General features: G+C 38.9%; 1 pseudogene; it reads left to right on the forward strand.

Moving 5' to 3' along the window:
- The first annotated feature begins 2,742 nt into the window (after positions 1 to 2,742).
- Positions 2,743 to 3,221, forward strand: LOC103731035 (annotated as a pseudogene).
- Positions 3,222 to 17,321: the final 14,100 nt, after the last annotated feature.

The raw sequence follows: 17,321 nt of genomic DNA on the forward strand, positions 1-17,321 counted from the left end.
GAACAAAACAGACAAGCAAAATGAATACTTAATGAAACATCACAACACACTGAATAAAGATGAGAGAGATTAAATACAAACTTACAGAGGCATCTATTTAGATCAACAATTCTATTTGGGTGCTGGTTTGAGTTTCCACCATGCAGCATTTTCAGCCACTATGTGGCTGTTGTCTCTGGGCAATTAAAATTATTCAGCATCAGAATCCTAGCTCTGGGACCAGAAAAAGGAATCTAAGAAGCATTCACTAATAGTCTGATTCAGAACAACTGCTTTTCCCTTTGGTCTATTCATGCATATTTCAATTGGCATTAATGTAAAGTACCAAGTGGGCTCTCTTCTACATGAAATCCTTGTTCTCAACTTGGCAGCAATCCTGGCACTACATTCTAAATGGTCATTCTGGGATGGTAAATCAGCAATCCTCAGCTGATGGGCCTAACAATGAGGAGATTGCTGGAGGCAGGTGGTGTTATGAGGACTAATTTTGTTGGCATTAAGTGACAATTCATATTTGCTGCAGGGGCAGTAAATTGCACTGTTTTAAAACAGGAAATCTGAGTTAAAAGCTGTGTAAAACCATTATACTGTACCCAGCACTCCAGGCTCTTCTAATTAGGTCATTTGGAAAAAGATGACCTTTTAGTTTCTGTGCCTCTTTGCTAGGGACACATGTTTCTAATTATCGTTTGTATTTTACTTCACCAAAGTTGTTGACAAGCTGAGCGTTTCTGTGTGTGCATCTGTGTGAGTGTGTGTGAGTGTGTGTGTGTTGTGTTTGCATGCACACAGTGTATAAAGTTAATGACATTTTTGTGTTCTAGTATTCTGCATAAAGAAGATGGAAACAATGTGTACAGTAATTTTTAACATCACAGCAACCAAAAACCATATGGGCTCAGTGAGGAACACTCTAAGGGACATTTCTCATGTCCCCAGTGTTTTAAGCCAACTTCACTTAACTTTGTCATAAGTCACTCTATTTATTCAGTTTAGGGCTGGCAGGTATGCCCATAATATGTAAGAGAGACATGAACTTCATTCTACATTAGTACTAGAAAAAACAGCTCCTGTTCATGTTTGAATTTTTGGTTGGACCCCAACCAAAATTCTCAAAAGATGGCATTTTAAAGCTCAATGGTCCTACTGCATCCTGTTTCTGCAATGCTTAAAAATGCAAACTAATACTGTCTACTTCTTCCAAAAGAGGTACATAAATAAAGGGCCGGCCTTATTATATGTGGTTAAAGAATATCTTTCGTATCTTAGAGAATTTCCCAAGAAGAGAGGCATTCCATAAAGCTGGCTTCTCACTGACTGCCCTTTGTCTTGTGGGGAAAGTTTCAGACTGTGCTATCAGGCTCTTCATCTGAGATCCTAAAATCATAAACTCAGAGCAGGCAAGCCTTTGAGAAAGCTTCTAGCTCACAGTCTGCCTTCAGGCCTTTCTGAACTTAAACTCTCCTGGAATATAATGGTCTACTTTTAACAATCTTGCACAAGGGAGAATTGACAAGGAAGGATGATACTATCTAAATGTTTAATATATAAATTACTCTGGCAGTTTGAAGAAAATGTATGGAGGATGACTTGAAGTTTATTATGAAATTGCTAATAATTTATTCAACTCAATTTTCTCTTAGAAGTTCTCTGGTGGGTAATGATGGGTCTCTAGCGTAGTAGTACTAAGTCTTGAAAGGCCCTGGCACTCGTTGCATGACAGAGGTTGGTGGCATGCCAAAGTACCCAGAGGTAGGGATCTGAGTGGGGTGGATCATGGGACAGTGCCAGGGGAAGCCATCCCCTGGGTGAAGTGCTTCTTAACTTGGATGGTTTCTGAAGCCTGATGGTTTTCTCCTCTGTTGTGGTCTTTTTCTTTATTCCTACTCTCAACTGACAGCTGTTTGATATTGGGATGGTAACCAATAACTAAGGAATCAAGTGCAAAGGGCAAAAGAAGAGGGCATGTGACCAGATAGTGGAGCTGAATTTGGGTCTAGAAAATTCTTCCTCTTGCCAATTAAATAGCTCCTTATGGTCATAGCATGAAGGGCTAAAAGACCCTATTTACTAGACCTTTAAGTACAAGGAGGAACTGTAATTGATCAAGGGCATAAGCTGCTATGTTCTGAAACTGGCCTTTCTTGCTCTGTGATCATACTTCCTAAGGACTTAGCCAATGATGGAGTCAAGATACCAGGGAAGTCTCCTACCTTGGTGACACATACCCATACTCTGACAGTCACTGGTTTATAGATATCCCCATTGCCTTGTAGAAACTTCCTCAGACCATCAGTGTTCCAAATGCTTCCAACCCAGCCTCTTTACCCATGATTCACTCAGCATGTGTGCCACATAGTATTCTTAACAGCTTTCCTGCCAATCTCCTGGTTTTGTCACTTCACCTAAATGTTCTCTAATGAAATCCAGCAACTTTGTAAACACAATGAACATGAAGCTGTGCTTTAAAAATACTTTGAAGGCTTGAGGGTACTATAGGAGAATGAGAATGATGTGAAGAAATAAAACTTCAACCTGATCAAGTCCTACTTTCTTTTTTAAAAAAATTATTTATCTTCTAGCTGCCATCCTGTGTCTCTGTGTGTGTGTGTGTGTGTGTGTGTGTGTGTGTGTGTGTGTGTGTGTGCGTGTGTGCCTAATCTCAGCTGGTCTGCCTGAGCGCCCTGAGTGTAAGCTTTAGTTGCCCTCCCACCCCTGTGGCCCCATTTCCACTCTAACAAGATGAAAGAAGCTATCATGAATCTGGAAAAACTTGCCGAACTGCAGACACAAGTGTGCATTGGTCGAAAAGGAACTGCTCGTAGAAAGAAGGTGGTTCATAGAACAGAGACAGCAGATGATTAAAATCTTCAATTCTCCTTAAAGAAGTTGGGGTAACAATATCTCTGGTACTGAAGAGGTGAATATGTTTACAAACCAAGGAACAGTGAACCACTTTAACAAGCCTAAAGTTCAGGCATCCCTGGCAGCAAACACTTTCACCATTACAGGCCATGCTGAGACAAAGCAGCTGACAGAAATGCTTCCCAGCATCCTAAACCAGCTTGGTGCAGTCTGACCAGCTTAAGGAGGCTGGCTGAAGCACCGCCCAAAGAATCTGTGGATGGAGATGCCGCCGTTGCTACCGGAGAGGATGATGATGATGAAGTTCCAGACTTGTGAAGAATTTTGATGAGGCTTCCAAGAATGAGGCAAACTGAACTGAGTCAACTTCTGAAGAAGATAAAACTTGAAGAAATTACTGGGAGCTGCTATTTTATGTTCTGGGTGTTTTTAAAATTACTTTTGTTTATGGATCTGGTAAAATCTAGATCTTTAATATTTTTAATCCTCAGCTCCCTTGACACTGCAGCTGTGTTTGGGTTTTGCTTATACACAATTCATTCTTTGCAGCAAATTAAGATGAACAAGCCTGGGAATACAATTTGAAAAAAGTTAATAAAGTTCTTTGCCCAGTAAAAAAAAAATTATTTTTATTTTATGTGTATAAGTATTTTGCCTGAATGTAAGTGTACTTGTGTGTGCAACGCCCACAGAGGTCAGAAGAGGGCGACAGATCCCTTGGAACTGGAGTCATAGACAGTTATTAGCATCCTTGTGCATGCTGGGAACTGAATCCAGGTCCTCTGCAAGAGCATCCATTGCTCTTAACTGCTGAGCCATCTTTCCAGCCCTAAGTTCCACCATTCTTGATGCCATCTATGATGCTTATTGTAGGGAACCTAATTTTGTATGTTGCTACTCAGCTACTTGTCCATAGAGACATTGCTGGGGATCATCTTGTCTCCCTGAGAAGGGAATTCCCTTAAATCAGTCCCTGGAAATCTAGGACAATTCTTGACTCCTTCCTAATTTCTCACACTATCAAATAAATCATAAAGAAAATTAAAATCATACTATTCTCTATAGAGATGCTCTTGTACTCAAACCATCATTAGATCTTAGAATCTGAAATTCCTTGTTTCAGAGCAAGATTTTGTCTTTTTTGCATAAAAAATTCACTAAAGTGATTTTCCCCAAACAAGAAGCAACATAAAATTATATAAGACATTTATTCTTGAGAAGAGAGTTTTTCCAAACTCGACACAATTGACATTTATAACCTAATAATTCTCTGTTGTGGTAGATAGTTCTGTTCAATGCAAGATGTTTAGCAGCACTCCAGTAGCACCACCATCCCAGCCTACAAAATGTCTCCAGATTTTTCTAAACATCCCGGGGGCACAGAAACACTCTTGTTGAATAATTGCTGAACAAGAACAATAGGTACAAACTGAAAACAACTACTGAAATAACACTATGCTTCTAAATGAACGGATGTTTGCCCTGGATGTTAGTTGAACTATTAAATGCAAATACAAAGTCCATGAAAGACTACGTGAGTGTGTGCGTGCATCAATCTACCTTGATGCTTGGGCACATGAAATGATTTCCCAGCTGAACAACTTTGTTTTCTAATGCAGAAAAAAACCCCATGAATGCCATCAATCTGGTAAAGCAGTTAAATATGGATAAAACTACGTAATTTCTCCCAAATGTATTAGAAGCTGCCTAGTTAATCCTTTTACTTATGTATGCCATTTCAAGATCCCAGCTCCTAGATATGTCAAGACTGCTTTGGGGTATGTGTGCATGGGCTTTTGACCATCAGGGTTTCTTCTACTTGAAGGGAACTTGGTCAGAATCTGCAACTGGAAGGACTAGGCATTGATTTCTTCTGGTTATGTGTGGTACATAATTGCTGTTTGCTGCTTTGCGCCAGTCCCACCTTCTGACCTTGGCTGATGTTTCAGCCTTGCTGGTGAATCAGTCCATGTTAGCATATTCTCTTGGGACCATCTGAATTTTGGCCTTCATTTTGGTATGACTCTAAAAGGCAAACAACTTTGTGATACTTATATGGTGGGTGGGTAGGGATAAAGCTCTGTGTATGTTCCAGGCTTACTGTAGATTCAACTTGTAAGTGGATGATTCAAGAACTGGGAAAGATACAAGAATCTTATTTGTCCAGACAGTTCTCTCCTGGAGTGTTTTATTCTTTGATTTGTATGTATTTTCTCCTGGCTGCGACCTTTTGATCAAATTAAAGTCTCAAGACATATGACATGCACACTAAAATAATTACATACTGATGCAAAGCAGAGTCAGGCTACACATGAGAATGCATGCCAACATAACAATTGTGGTCAGAATTCATGGAAGAGGTTGTTCTTGAGTGTAAACACTATGGAAAGTGATCTGGGAGCCTTTGGGTTTTGGTTTACACTTTGAAGACCGGGTTGGATTGAAATGGACAGAAAGAAGCATTTGTGCATCACAGACTTTGGGCACATGCTTGTTAAAATAGTGTGAACAACAGCTTAGAGACAGAATTAGCTCAGGATGCTGTTAGGGATGTGGCCTTGATTTTGGTGAGGAGTGTTTGGGGACAAATTTGGACAGGTGGGGATGGGGACTAATTTGGAACATTCAAGTTGGAAGTGCAGTTAAAATTAAAAATAGCAGAATTTCCAAATTGGATTTATGTTGGATAACTGATAAAATCAATTTTTTTTCTTTCTTTGTTTTTAAAGTTCTTTATTTTTTTATTTTATGTGTATGAATGTATTGTCTGCATGTAGGTAAGTGCACCCATGTTGTGTAATGCCCACAGAGGACAGAAGAGGCTGTCGAATCCCCTGGAACTGGAGTTACAGACAGTTGTTAGCTGCCATGTGGTGCTGGGAATTGAACCTGGGTCTTCTGCAAGAACAGTCAGTGTTCTTAACCACTGAACCATCTCTTCAGCCTGATAAAATCAAATTTCACTGGAAGAACATTTCAGGAAAACATTTTCTGATAGGATAACAAGAAAACAGAAGTGTACTTCTGTGAGCTTTGTCTTTGCCTCAAATGAACAGGCCCTGAAGAAGGAGCAGTTCTTCTTTTGTGAATGATATGCATAAAAACTGAGTTAACAAGAACCCGAGTCAATGTTCTTGGACGTTGTCTGACATCGCTGTCATAGGATTCTTACATCTTAGCGCTGTGCATTTAATAATGACTATATCAGAAACTGGCCACGCTTAGAAATTGTATATTGATTTGATAAGTTATTGATCTGAAATTATCATAAGCTGCTTTTATAGAAACAAAGAATGTTGGCAAGGATACTTCTAGAATTTCAGATTACACTATCTTAAATACATATAATTAGCTCTGGAAGACTGAGAGCGAGGGTGGGTTATGATTTTTATGTTCTTTACTTTAAAAAAAAATCTGGTTGCTTTTCATCTGCTTTGAATTCTCCAACTTGAAAAATTGGGTTTATAAAATTCCAAAGAAGTCTGGAAAAAACCAAGTTCCAGTTTTAAAAAGAAAACATAATTGTTACTGCTAAACTTTTTCTAAGATAATTGCTTTTAGGAACGATTCAGCATAAACCTGACTACAGGAGTTATTCTTCAGACCCTGACTTGTTCCGCACGTAGGTTAAGAGATGGTTTAACACTACAAATCTTTCTCTGAGGGGTGTGTGTGTATGTGTGTGTATGTGTGTGTGTGTGTGTGTGTGTACACCCACATATGCATTTAATAGATTATATTTAATAACTTCAACATGGAAACAACTGAGGGGGCTCCAAATATAAAAAAACTAGAAAGTGTGTACACACAGAGGGGAAAGGCAAATCTCTGTCTTCTCTGCATCATCCTACTTACCGAAGGTGAGAAGTTGGGAAAGAAATGAAAGCAGCACATTTATGATATGTTTTTATGAACAAGTAGTAGTTTGGCAAGCGAGGCCTTTGCCAGCCTTCTAAGGATCTAAGTGAATAGTGAAGATGTGGTGCTTGGTTTTCACCCGAGGCTGACGCTTTCCCTTTATGATTGAGAGCACTAGGGAGTCAGAGAAGACACTAGGAGAATCATTCTGTCTCTGAAGTGTTGCAGAGAGAGCTAGAATTGAAACCAGGCAACCAGGACTACAGTAACTAGCTGGGTAGCGTTAGCTTCTCTACCTCAGTTGCCTTTTCCCCTCACTAAGATTTCTCTTCTCAGAGGCCACATCTCTCCTTGAATGCCATCTTCTTTACTCATGCTTCTGAAACTCTTTGAAATCTTATATTTTATCATAACATTTTTACTCTGGTAATATGTGCTTCTCTTACCCTGTGGCTCCAATAATCCTTTGACATATAGAAATGAATCCCAAAGTAACTTGCGTTGGAGGAGCAGCAGATTAAACATCATGAGCTAATTACAGCTCTCATCAACTAGGATATGGTAGGCTATAGGGTGATAAATCTCAAGATTTCCATGGATTAAAAGAACAAAAGCAAAAGCAAAAAATGGCTTCGTTCTTCTTCATAGTAAAAAGTCCTCAGTGACCAGCTGCTGAGCTTGGTTTGTTTTCACTTTGGTCCAAGTGGAGGAAGGCCCCATCTCTATGTTTTCATGATCCATGACATCAAGGCAGGATGATGGAGAAATGATGAATCACTAGGAAGTGAACAGTGAAGCTAAGATGGACTCTTAAATAGCTCACATTTCATTGGTCAAAATAAGCCTCAAGGTCATGCCTAACTGCAACGGACAGAATGTTATTCTACAATGTTCCAGAAGGAAGGCAACTACAAAGTTTTGGGGAACAGAACTAATGACTCCCAGATCATCAAAACCAATAACAAGGCAAAAAGAGGTCTCTGAGTTCATTTTGAAGTTCGAAGAACTTCCATTCAAGTTCTCAGAAAGCACTTTGTTACCCGCAGGAAGTGATGCCCAGGAGAGAGGACTATGTCCGAAGTGACCGTTGTCAAAATGATCTGCTGCATGGAGACTCATCACAAATTGATATGGCACCCTGAATTTATGCTTACTTTGTGTTTCCCTTTACAATTCAGATACATTAGGTCACTACACCACTCCCCAAAGAGTGTTTGAGACTGAGGACCATATGAAAATCACATTCTGGTCATGCTTCCCTTATGTTATTTCCAGAGACTGCATTGATTAATGTTCTGGATTTTGTAGAACCTTTTTATATATTTCAGACAGTTTCTTATTTGTCTTTTTCTCACAGCTGGATAAGCACAGCTTTCATCTTTGAACTGTATTAGCAAAGGCTGCCTTCTCTTGTTCTTAGGAAGTACCTTATGACCCAAAGAGAGGATTGTACTTCTGTTGGTTTTAATGTTGTTGCAGGAAGGAGATGAGTCAGTTCTGCAGAAGGAAGGTAGACCCTGAAGACACCGTTATTTGGGAGCATAGCTCTGACAGATGTGTTCTCTGGTGCCCTGGGCCTTTGAGTTCTTGTTGTGTCAGAGCAAATACTATGCCAGCTTTGTGCTTCTTTCTTCCATCTGCAGAAAGTCTGCTGACCACTGAGGTAGATTTTATGAGCATAGCTAGTATAACACAGTATCAGGCACTATGAAAACTTTGAGGCTTCTAAGGGAATTGCAATAGAATAATGCCAAAAGTGAATGAGAGAAACTGATGAATTTAAAGTTTTGGGGGCTGGTGAGATGGCATAGCAGGTGATGGTGCTTTCTGCCAAGCCTGGAGACCTGAGTTCAGTCTCTGGAACCCACATGGGGGAAGAAGAGAACTGACTCCTGCAAGATGTCCTGCAAGAAGATCTCTACACAGTGCTGTGACATGTGCACACACACACAATAAATAGTTATATGAAATTCTGCTCTTCAAAACCTCTGTAAGTATACTGATAAAAGTGTAGATGTAACCGTATTTGATTCTATCATCAAAAATCTAAAAAATTATTCTAAATTTGAGATCTGTTTTGAATATAAGGTATGTGCCAACTGGTCCTCTTTGATCTAGTCTCCCTACCATCCCTGTGATTGGCCCTAGGAGTAAATGTAAGACATTCTGTTTGCCCTTGAGAAACTCAAAATCAATTTGTGGAGTCAGTATTAAAAATATAACACCAAGACTAAAACAGGTAGGTATGCAATAGAGTGCTCATTTGGCAGAAGATACAACATGTATTTTTAAGAGCTCAGAAAATGGAGGGATCTCTGAGACTAGAGGTGTCTGGAGTGGTTTCATGAGAGAGACGGGAAAGTTGATTTAGTACAAAAAGGATTTTAGGTGCAAAGTTGACAAAAGATATCAACTTCTTCCTTTGAACTTGTGTTCTATGAGACCGGTACTACTTTATCAAGTTTCACTTGTTAGTCCAGTCTCCATCTTTGCCCTGCCACAGAACTCTTCTCAAATCTAAAATAATTTAAGCCCTTTGAAGTATGTTAATATGTGTACCAACAGCCACCAGAGATGCTGATTTGAAAGCCAGTGAGGAACTGTGCTCCCATTTCCCTTTGAGGCCAGGAGGGAGCTAATAACTTTCCTTGCAGGGTATGAAGATCCTGGCAGGGGATGAGTGGTTTGGATGGTTGAGTTGATGCAGACAAGCCCTCTGGAGTGGCTTCTAAAGCTCTCCTGTCTTTGAAGCAAGGAAGGCTACCTCACGTGGAGCCACCCTGAGAGTTGATGGCACCAGGCACAGAAAACTTCTGAGCTGTCACTGGGCTTTGAGCATCCCCTACTGCCTCTACTAGAATAACAGAAGCCTGGGGAACAACCTCATGTGGAGTCATCAAGTCTGTTTGAGCAGGGGAGAGAGGCTTCCACCCACTGAATCCTCCACCCTGCTGTCCTGCTGCACTGGGGAACAGGGGCTGATCAGCCTGAAGTTTCCTTTCTTCTAAGAGGATATTTTTTTTAACCCTTCTAAAAACCAAAGTTAGAATATTTGTTTGAAAATGAATTCTTAGACTCTGGTTTTAGTTAGAAATTTCCATAGGGAACAATAGAACTATAGAACATTTCTAATTCAAAACTTTGCACTGTTGATGAAATTTTGAAAATAACAGGACCAGGCAACCCAAACATCTGTTACTTTAATTCTTTTCTCCTTTAACTTGCACCAAACTTGTGGCACTACTCTTGGAATGTGGGCACTGTCTCTGATCATTTGGGGGAATTTTGGAAAGAGGAAGAAAATAGAGATAAGACTCTGTACTTAAAATTCTTAATGCTTTGCAGATTGTTCTGGGGGTTTCCGAAACAATAAAATGTCACAGTAGATTTTAATGCAGTTTTGAGGCACAGCCCAGCTCTTTGATGCAGGATATTTAAATTAATGTTAGTCACAACATAAAATTCAAGTTCAAAATTTGAGTCTCCTCCTTCCAATACCACATATCCAACTATTTGAGATGGAGATGAAATTACACTTCTCTGGGGAAAATGCAATGCTATTTTGATGATCAAATGAACTAAGAACAAAGGTCCCTGTTCCACATGCTGGGTGTGGTGTGAGGAAGATTCAGTCAACTTGAGGGTGGATGAGTGGTTGGTGACCAGGCAGGGTGACTCTTGCTTTAAGCAGTCTTTGGTGGAGAAGGTGGGGACTGTGTCTGCTGGAGGCAAAACCAAAGTCCCAATACTCACTGAGCTCCAGTGTAGCATATGAAAGCTGCTAGGCTATGGCTCTTGAGTCACTGAAAATGGACAGTTCACTCTCTGTAGGTCCAGGGGAACTATAGTGTCATAGTGAAGATGGTAAAGGAATCATATCCTGGAATAAACTCTTGTCCAAAACCTTTATTGTCATATCATCATATCATCATTACCATTATCATCATAATCACTATCAATATCATCATCATTTTCTGGGAAAGACTTTAAAACACCTATTAAGATGTTTAATATTTAACTAAGTTATTATTGTAACATGACCGATCAGGAAATTATCATCCTGTCAGAGCATTAAAGAAAATTATTTTCCTCTTCTAAAATTTCTGCTGAACCAACCTGTCCTGGGCTTGGTAGGGGTGTGTGTAGCTGTGGCTGGAGTAGGTTGGAAGTGAAGCCCAGATGGTGATATTATTGTGATGAGAATAAAGGATGACCAGGCAAGTAGGCTTGATCTGACTCCATTACCATCAGAGATGATGGCAAGTTCTTATGGCTCCAGGGAAGCTCAGAGTTGAGGCTGATAACGCAATTGTTTCCTAGTCTTTGTGTTCCTGCCAGATGCCTTTCTATGCAGACCAAGTTCCACTTTTCAGGGCTCTGTGCCTTGGGGAGAGCTGTGGGTCTTAAGTAGTCAGGTCTGTCTGTCTCCTTTAGCTTCATAGCCCATCCTGTTTCATCTAGTGGGCTGTATCCACTATTAAGGATAAATGTTGGTCTCTCTGAAAGCAGCAATAGAAAGAATGTGGGTTCTAATGGGTTCTATTTTTTTCTTGTATTTTACAAGATGCCATTCTTTCTACTTTAAGATATCAACTTTTTTCCTATTTATTTTTCTTATGAAATAAGCAGCCTCTAATATGTGGGCATCATTTCCAGGCCAGAATTAAAAACTATTAGTCTGGAAAGCTAGGGCCTTCCTTTTACAGTGACAAAAACATTTTCATTTTTTGTCAGAATTGACAGTTTGATAGTGAACCTTCCTGAATTTTCCTCGCTCGCAATCTCAGGGTGTCTGTAGCCACATGCTCACTTAAACACACATGCTAGCCCTCACTAGGGGGACTGTTGTCTGTATCCCAGGGCCGCTCTTGCTGTCTGTCATCAAGTTGAGTAGTTTCCCATGTGGCAGTGTCTCATATCTACTTTGCTAATATGGTGCCCTTGCTCACAACTCTAAAGGATGGTTGAAATATAGATTTGCAAACAACTAAGGATAAAAGTTACTGGTAAATCCCCTAATTTCTTGTACTTTAGAATTAAAGATAGTGGCTTTCACCACTGTTAATAACAGCTGTAACAACCACAGATTTAAATAGTCTTCCAGGTGACTTTAGAATTATTTTAAAATTATCAATTTTACTTCAAAATGATAAACCGAAGGGTATATAGAATTCCGAATTTCAGTAATTGCTCTTAATTAGTGACACAACCTATCTTATCTGTTCTGACTTGCCCTTCTGCTCATGAGGGACATTTTGTTAGAGAATACCCTGTAGCTCGTCTGCTCTCACCTCTAGTTCCCATTAAAATCCAACATCAATGTTTTCAACATTTGCGTGCATATAGACTGCTCTAGAGGATAATTGCTAGTGCTGTTATGTTGTTGTTTTTTTTCCTCATATGAAAATGTCCTTTAGAAATGTTCTAAAAGATTGGGCACAGTGGCACCCACCTTTAATCCCAACACTCTGGAGGCAGAAGCAGGTGGATCTCTGTGAGTTCAAGGCCATTCTGGTCTATATAAGTGAGTTCCAGGCCAGCTAGGGCTGTAGGGAGACACTGTCTTAAAAGGACAAGAATAATTTTAAATTAAAAAAATACATATTTGTTTTATGTGTATGAGTGTACTTACTGCCTGCATGTACGTAAGTGCACCGATGTTGTGCGATGCCTAGGGAGGTCAGGAGAGGGCATTGGATCTCCTAGAACTGGAGTTACAGACAATTGTTAGACACCATGTGCATGCTGGGAACCAAACCGACATCCTCTGTAAGAACGGTCAGCGTCAGTGCTCTCAACTGCTGAGCCATCTCTCCAGCCCCTGAAAATGTCTTTTTTGCTAGACTTTCCTCATTCTTTCTGTCACAGATATATATAGTCACACACATGGTTGTAGTCACAGAATATATATGTTCACATATATACAACTGTGCAAACACTCAAACTCAAATTCATGTACATTGTACTCAGTACGATTTTATTAAATCCACTAACAAGTGTCCACTCTGTGAGGAGAGCATGTGTAGGAAGGCATTTTTTGTCTGTGCTTTGTAGATTTTGGAACAGAGCTTTCTTTTGTTCCTGAACTTCTTGTTGTGTAGTTTCAGACTTTCCTTTCTGGATAATGCCTTTTTATAAAGTTGGAAGAAATTTTACACAACAATTTTGAATTACCTGTAGGTGTGAAAAAGTATCATTTCTACTCCTTAAGGAAATTTGGATTTCTCACACATGGATAATTTTATGAGTTTTCAGAGAAAATTCTTCAAAGGTCCCTATTATTTAGATGGAAATGGATGAGGGTAAAATTATACAGTTGGTATTCTGCATTTTATCATTATTATTATATGCACATTTATGCATTTGCGTGAACAATATTACTATCATTTTGTAATTTTTAATAAGTTGATTACTGTATCAATGCATTTACTCTATGAAATCCATATATCCTATGAATAAAGAAAATATTCTCTTTATTTTAGAATCTCCAGAAAAATCCATTTATTTGCTTTTAAGCATTGAGAAAACTTATTTTATTGAAGAATACATTTTTTGAAATTTAAAAATAAAGTTGGGTTGGGTTTCTGTATCTGTTACTTTTATCACTACCCCACACTGTTTGGAGTTTAAGCAGTGCCTGACTAGGAAATGCATGTATGAGAGCTGTGAAGCCCTGTAGAGGCCACAGAAACTCTCCCTCTGAAAGATGAATGCCCTCTACTAACTGACAAAAAGAAGTATTTACCATTTTGTTTTCTGTTTTGGAGGAACTTCAAGGGTTCTGAAAATGAGGAGGATCACAATTCACACAGTCTGAGAACACTGTGTTTAGGAAGATTTGGTGATAGAAAGGAAAAAAAGCACGTTTTTTAGGGCACAAAGATGAGAGGTAGCTGTTTTAGTGATGTTATTGAATTAGAATAACCTGTTATTTCATGAAGAACTAAATTGATGGTGGAAAGGTAATAATAAAACTTCAATAATAAAGACCGAGTTTTAATTCATGAGATCTTTCAGTAATATGGATTCAACTCTCACATCATTATCAAAATGGGCATTAAGTATTACTTTGGTGTACAGTGAATAAACCATACTGTTCTGATGTGAGCTTTGTGCTGGATATCCCACTGCATCTGCATAGGCTGTGCAATTGTGTACTTTGCACAAGCAGCAGTATTCCATCCCTACGTGCACATTATCTAGCACAGGGCTTGGGAAGTAGGGCTATGGTCTCTGTCTGGTCAATACTTGCTTTTACAAATTCAGTCTTAGTGGACACAGCCACACCCAGTCATTTAAACCTTGGCTGTGGCTGTTCTTGTGTTAAGCAGCGAGGTCTAGGAATTATGATATTCAGCACATGGTTTTCAAAGCCAAAAATATTTGACCTTTGGAGAAGTTTGTAGACCTCAGGGTAAAGATATAATTTTTCTTCTCTTTAGCTTGTCTATCCTTCTCTTGTGATCAATCTCTATCTTTTTGCCTTTTTGATAGTGTAAACAGAAAAATGTGTGTGTGTGGGAGAGAGAGAGAGAGAGAGAGAGAGAGAGAGAGAGAGAGAATGTGGTTTGATTACTTGCTTACTTCAAGTTTTAGAAAAAAGCAAAAAAATTCTTATGAAGTTTAAGAAGTACGGATAGGAATCTAAAATAAGTCTGTTAAAATATGATGATGTTGGGGCTGGAGAGATGGCTCAGCAGTTTAGAGTGTGAACTGCTCTTGCAGAAGACCTGAGTTTGGTCCCAGCAAGCATGTTGATTGGCTCACAAACTGCCTTACAACTTCAGCTCCTAGGGGATCTGAGACCTCTGGCATCCACAGGAAACAGCACTCATATGCATATACCACACACATACACAATTAAAAATAAAATATATCTTTTAAAAAATATGCTGATGTTGATGAAAAATCTTGTTTTTTCTAGATGACATGGTGAGAAAACACTCCGAAAGAAGTTTTAAGCTTCTTTCTCAGTTTTGTCATTCTTTAAGGGTCTCAACAAACTGTTTTGGTAAATAACAAGAGAATGAATATTTTCAGCTTTTGGAGGCAATGTTTATTTAATCTTCATATAGAACAGTTAGGCTGGAGTTGCACTGGGGCCCATAATCCAACTATCTCTATGCTCCCTCAGCATCATAAGATACAACCTATATGCATTACTTATTCAAGATACTAAAATCAGCAGCACCTTCTAGTTGTAAATTTATATGCCTTGTTTACAAAAATCTACTGCATTTTATGTGGATCATTTTCTTTTTAAAAATTATTTATTTTTATTTTATTTGCTTGCATGTATGTAAGTGTTCTGATGTTGTGCAATGCCCACAGAGGCCACAGACCCTGGAACTGCAGTCATGGGTTCTGGGAACTGACCTAGGTCCTCTGCAACAGCAGCCAATATTCTTAACCACTGAGCCAGCTCTTGGGCCCCTGGATCATTTTCTTATCAAGAGGAAAATAGAACAACATAGAGAATGTGTCACATGTTAGAAACTCAACTCACATTTCTGATATAAATTGCTATTCCTTCATCTTAAGTTACTTCTGAATATAGAAATATAAACAAAAATGATTTAATTTTGTGCTCATTTCATGGGTCAGAAATCTAGGGAGGGCTTATTTGGAAAGTTTTCTCATGGAATTCTATTTGGTCACAGTTAGGTGGCAGCTCAGGCTGTCTGAAGACTGGAGTGGGCTGGGACATCAGAGATGACTGGCTGCCAGACGGTACTGTAGTTAGTCTTATTTATCAACTTGACATAATCTAGAATCACTTGGAAGAGAGTGTCAGTGAGGTATTATCTAGATCAAGTTGGCTTGTGGGAATGTTTCGGGGGAGATTGTCTTGTTACATTGATTGATGTGAAAACCCAGGCTAAAGTGCATGGATTTAGAACCTGGGGTGTGTTATTGGAGAATGCAAGCTGAGTGCAATCATGTGCATATTTATTGTTCTTTTCTGACTGTGGACATAATGTGACCAGTTCTCCCCAGCTCCTGCCACTGTGAATTCCCTGCAGTGATGGAGTATAACCTGAAATTATGAGCAGAAACAAACCCTTTCTCCCTAAGTTACTTTTATCAGGGTATTTTTATTAAGGCCACAGATAACAAAAGTAGGACAGATGGAAACAAGTGGATTCATTGTGGAAGTCCCAAAGTACTCAGACTTACATGATCCTTGGCATACCATAGAATAATTATTTTCAGAGAATTAGGTGGAAGTCAAGTGACCTATTCTGATCTAACCTGAGAAGTCTTTGCTCTGCCAGTCAATCACAAGCTTACTCAGGCTCAATGGACAGAGGGGTGGACTCTTATTTTCCAATGGGAGGATTGTCCCAAGAACTTGTGGCCGCATTTTAAGGTTACCACGTCTAGCTTTGGTGATTAATTCTAAAATAAAATTATGGAACTTGAAAGTTTAATATTAGATAATTTTATGAGTTACTGTATGATTAATCAATGTTATCATAATTAGGATCTTCTCAGAGCTCAAGTAAAACTGAAGAACAATTAGGTTGATTTCCAAGAAAATATATTACTTGTAAGATTTCAGAAAAAGATATGGCACAATATTTTTGCCTTTATAGACTACCTATTATTCCTTTTGACATAGTTGCATTCATCCTGACTAAATGAGTACAATTCAGATCTGAGTCAGTGAAAAACTTGATTGTGGAGTATTTTAATAAGGTTATTAGTTTTAGGTAACTAAGATAGGCTGTGGATGATATCACTAAGCAGAAGAAATCACTCATTTAATATATACTTGCTGAAAATTTATTATATGCCAGTCACTATTATCCATGTAAGAGGATGCAGGAGTGAAAAAAGACAGAAAAATACTTCCTCTGGATCAGTAGAGATTAGTTTGTTGGGGGAAACAGACATCAAACAGAAGATACTCTGACTTGTGTGATGAAGAAAAACAAGTAGGGGAAGAGGGATGCAAAGTGGCTAGAAGATTCAGGATGAGATGCTAATTTAAATAACAGGACTGGAGAAGGTAATATTTGATAGGAAAATGGGAAGACATGTTCTGAAAGAGGCACAGAGTTTGACTGGACCATCTGAAGAATTAAGAGGCTGTGGAGCAATCAACAGAGAGCATGGTAGGAGACATATCACGGGCTCAGTGGTGGTGGGAGGGCATGATGAAGCACATGTGAACCTTGCAAAACATACAAAAGAGTTGAGATTTTTTGAGTACAGTTGGAAGTCATTAGGGGGGTAATATACTCTAATTTAGTTTCTTTTTATATCACTCCGGACACTATGTAGATAGTAACCTAGGTTCAAAGGTGAAATGGATGATATTTGAAGCTGAGAGACCAATTGATAAGTAAGGTTCATATAATTTCATAACAAGATGCTTGCGGGCTGTTATAGAGTGCTAGCAGTAGAGGGGAGTAGAAGCAGTATAGATAAGATACCACCCCATTCAATGGATGACTAAATAGAGGCTGAGGGTTTAATCAAATGGTCTAGAATATATTCAAATGTAGATATGATTTCATAGATAAACTCCATCCTCTAGATGTAAAATTAATAATGTTCAAATTAATGAGATCTAACTATAATCTCAGAGGATT

The sequence above is a fragment of the Nannospalax galili genome, unplaced genomic scaffold (assembly GCF_000622305.1).
Source record: "Nannospalax galili isolate Female #2095 unplaced genomic scaffold, S.galili_v1.0 scaffold173, whole genome shotgun sequence".
NCBI classification, from domain to species: domain Eukaryota; kingdom Metazoa; phylum Chordata; class Mammalia; order Rodentia; family Spalacidae; genus Nannospalax; species Nannospalax galili.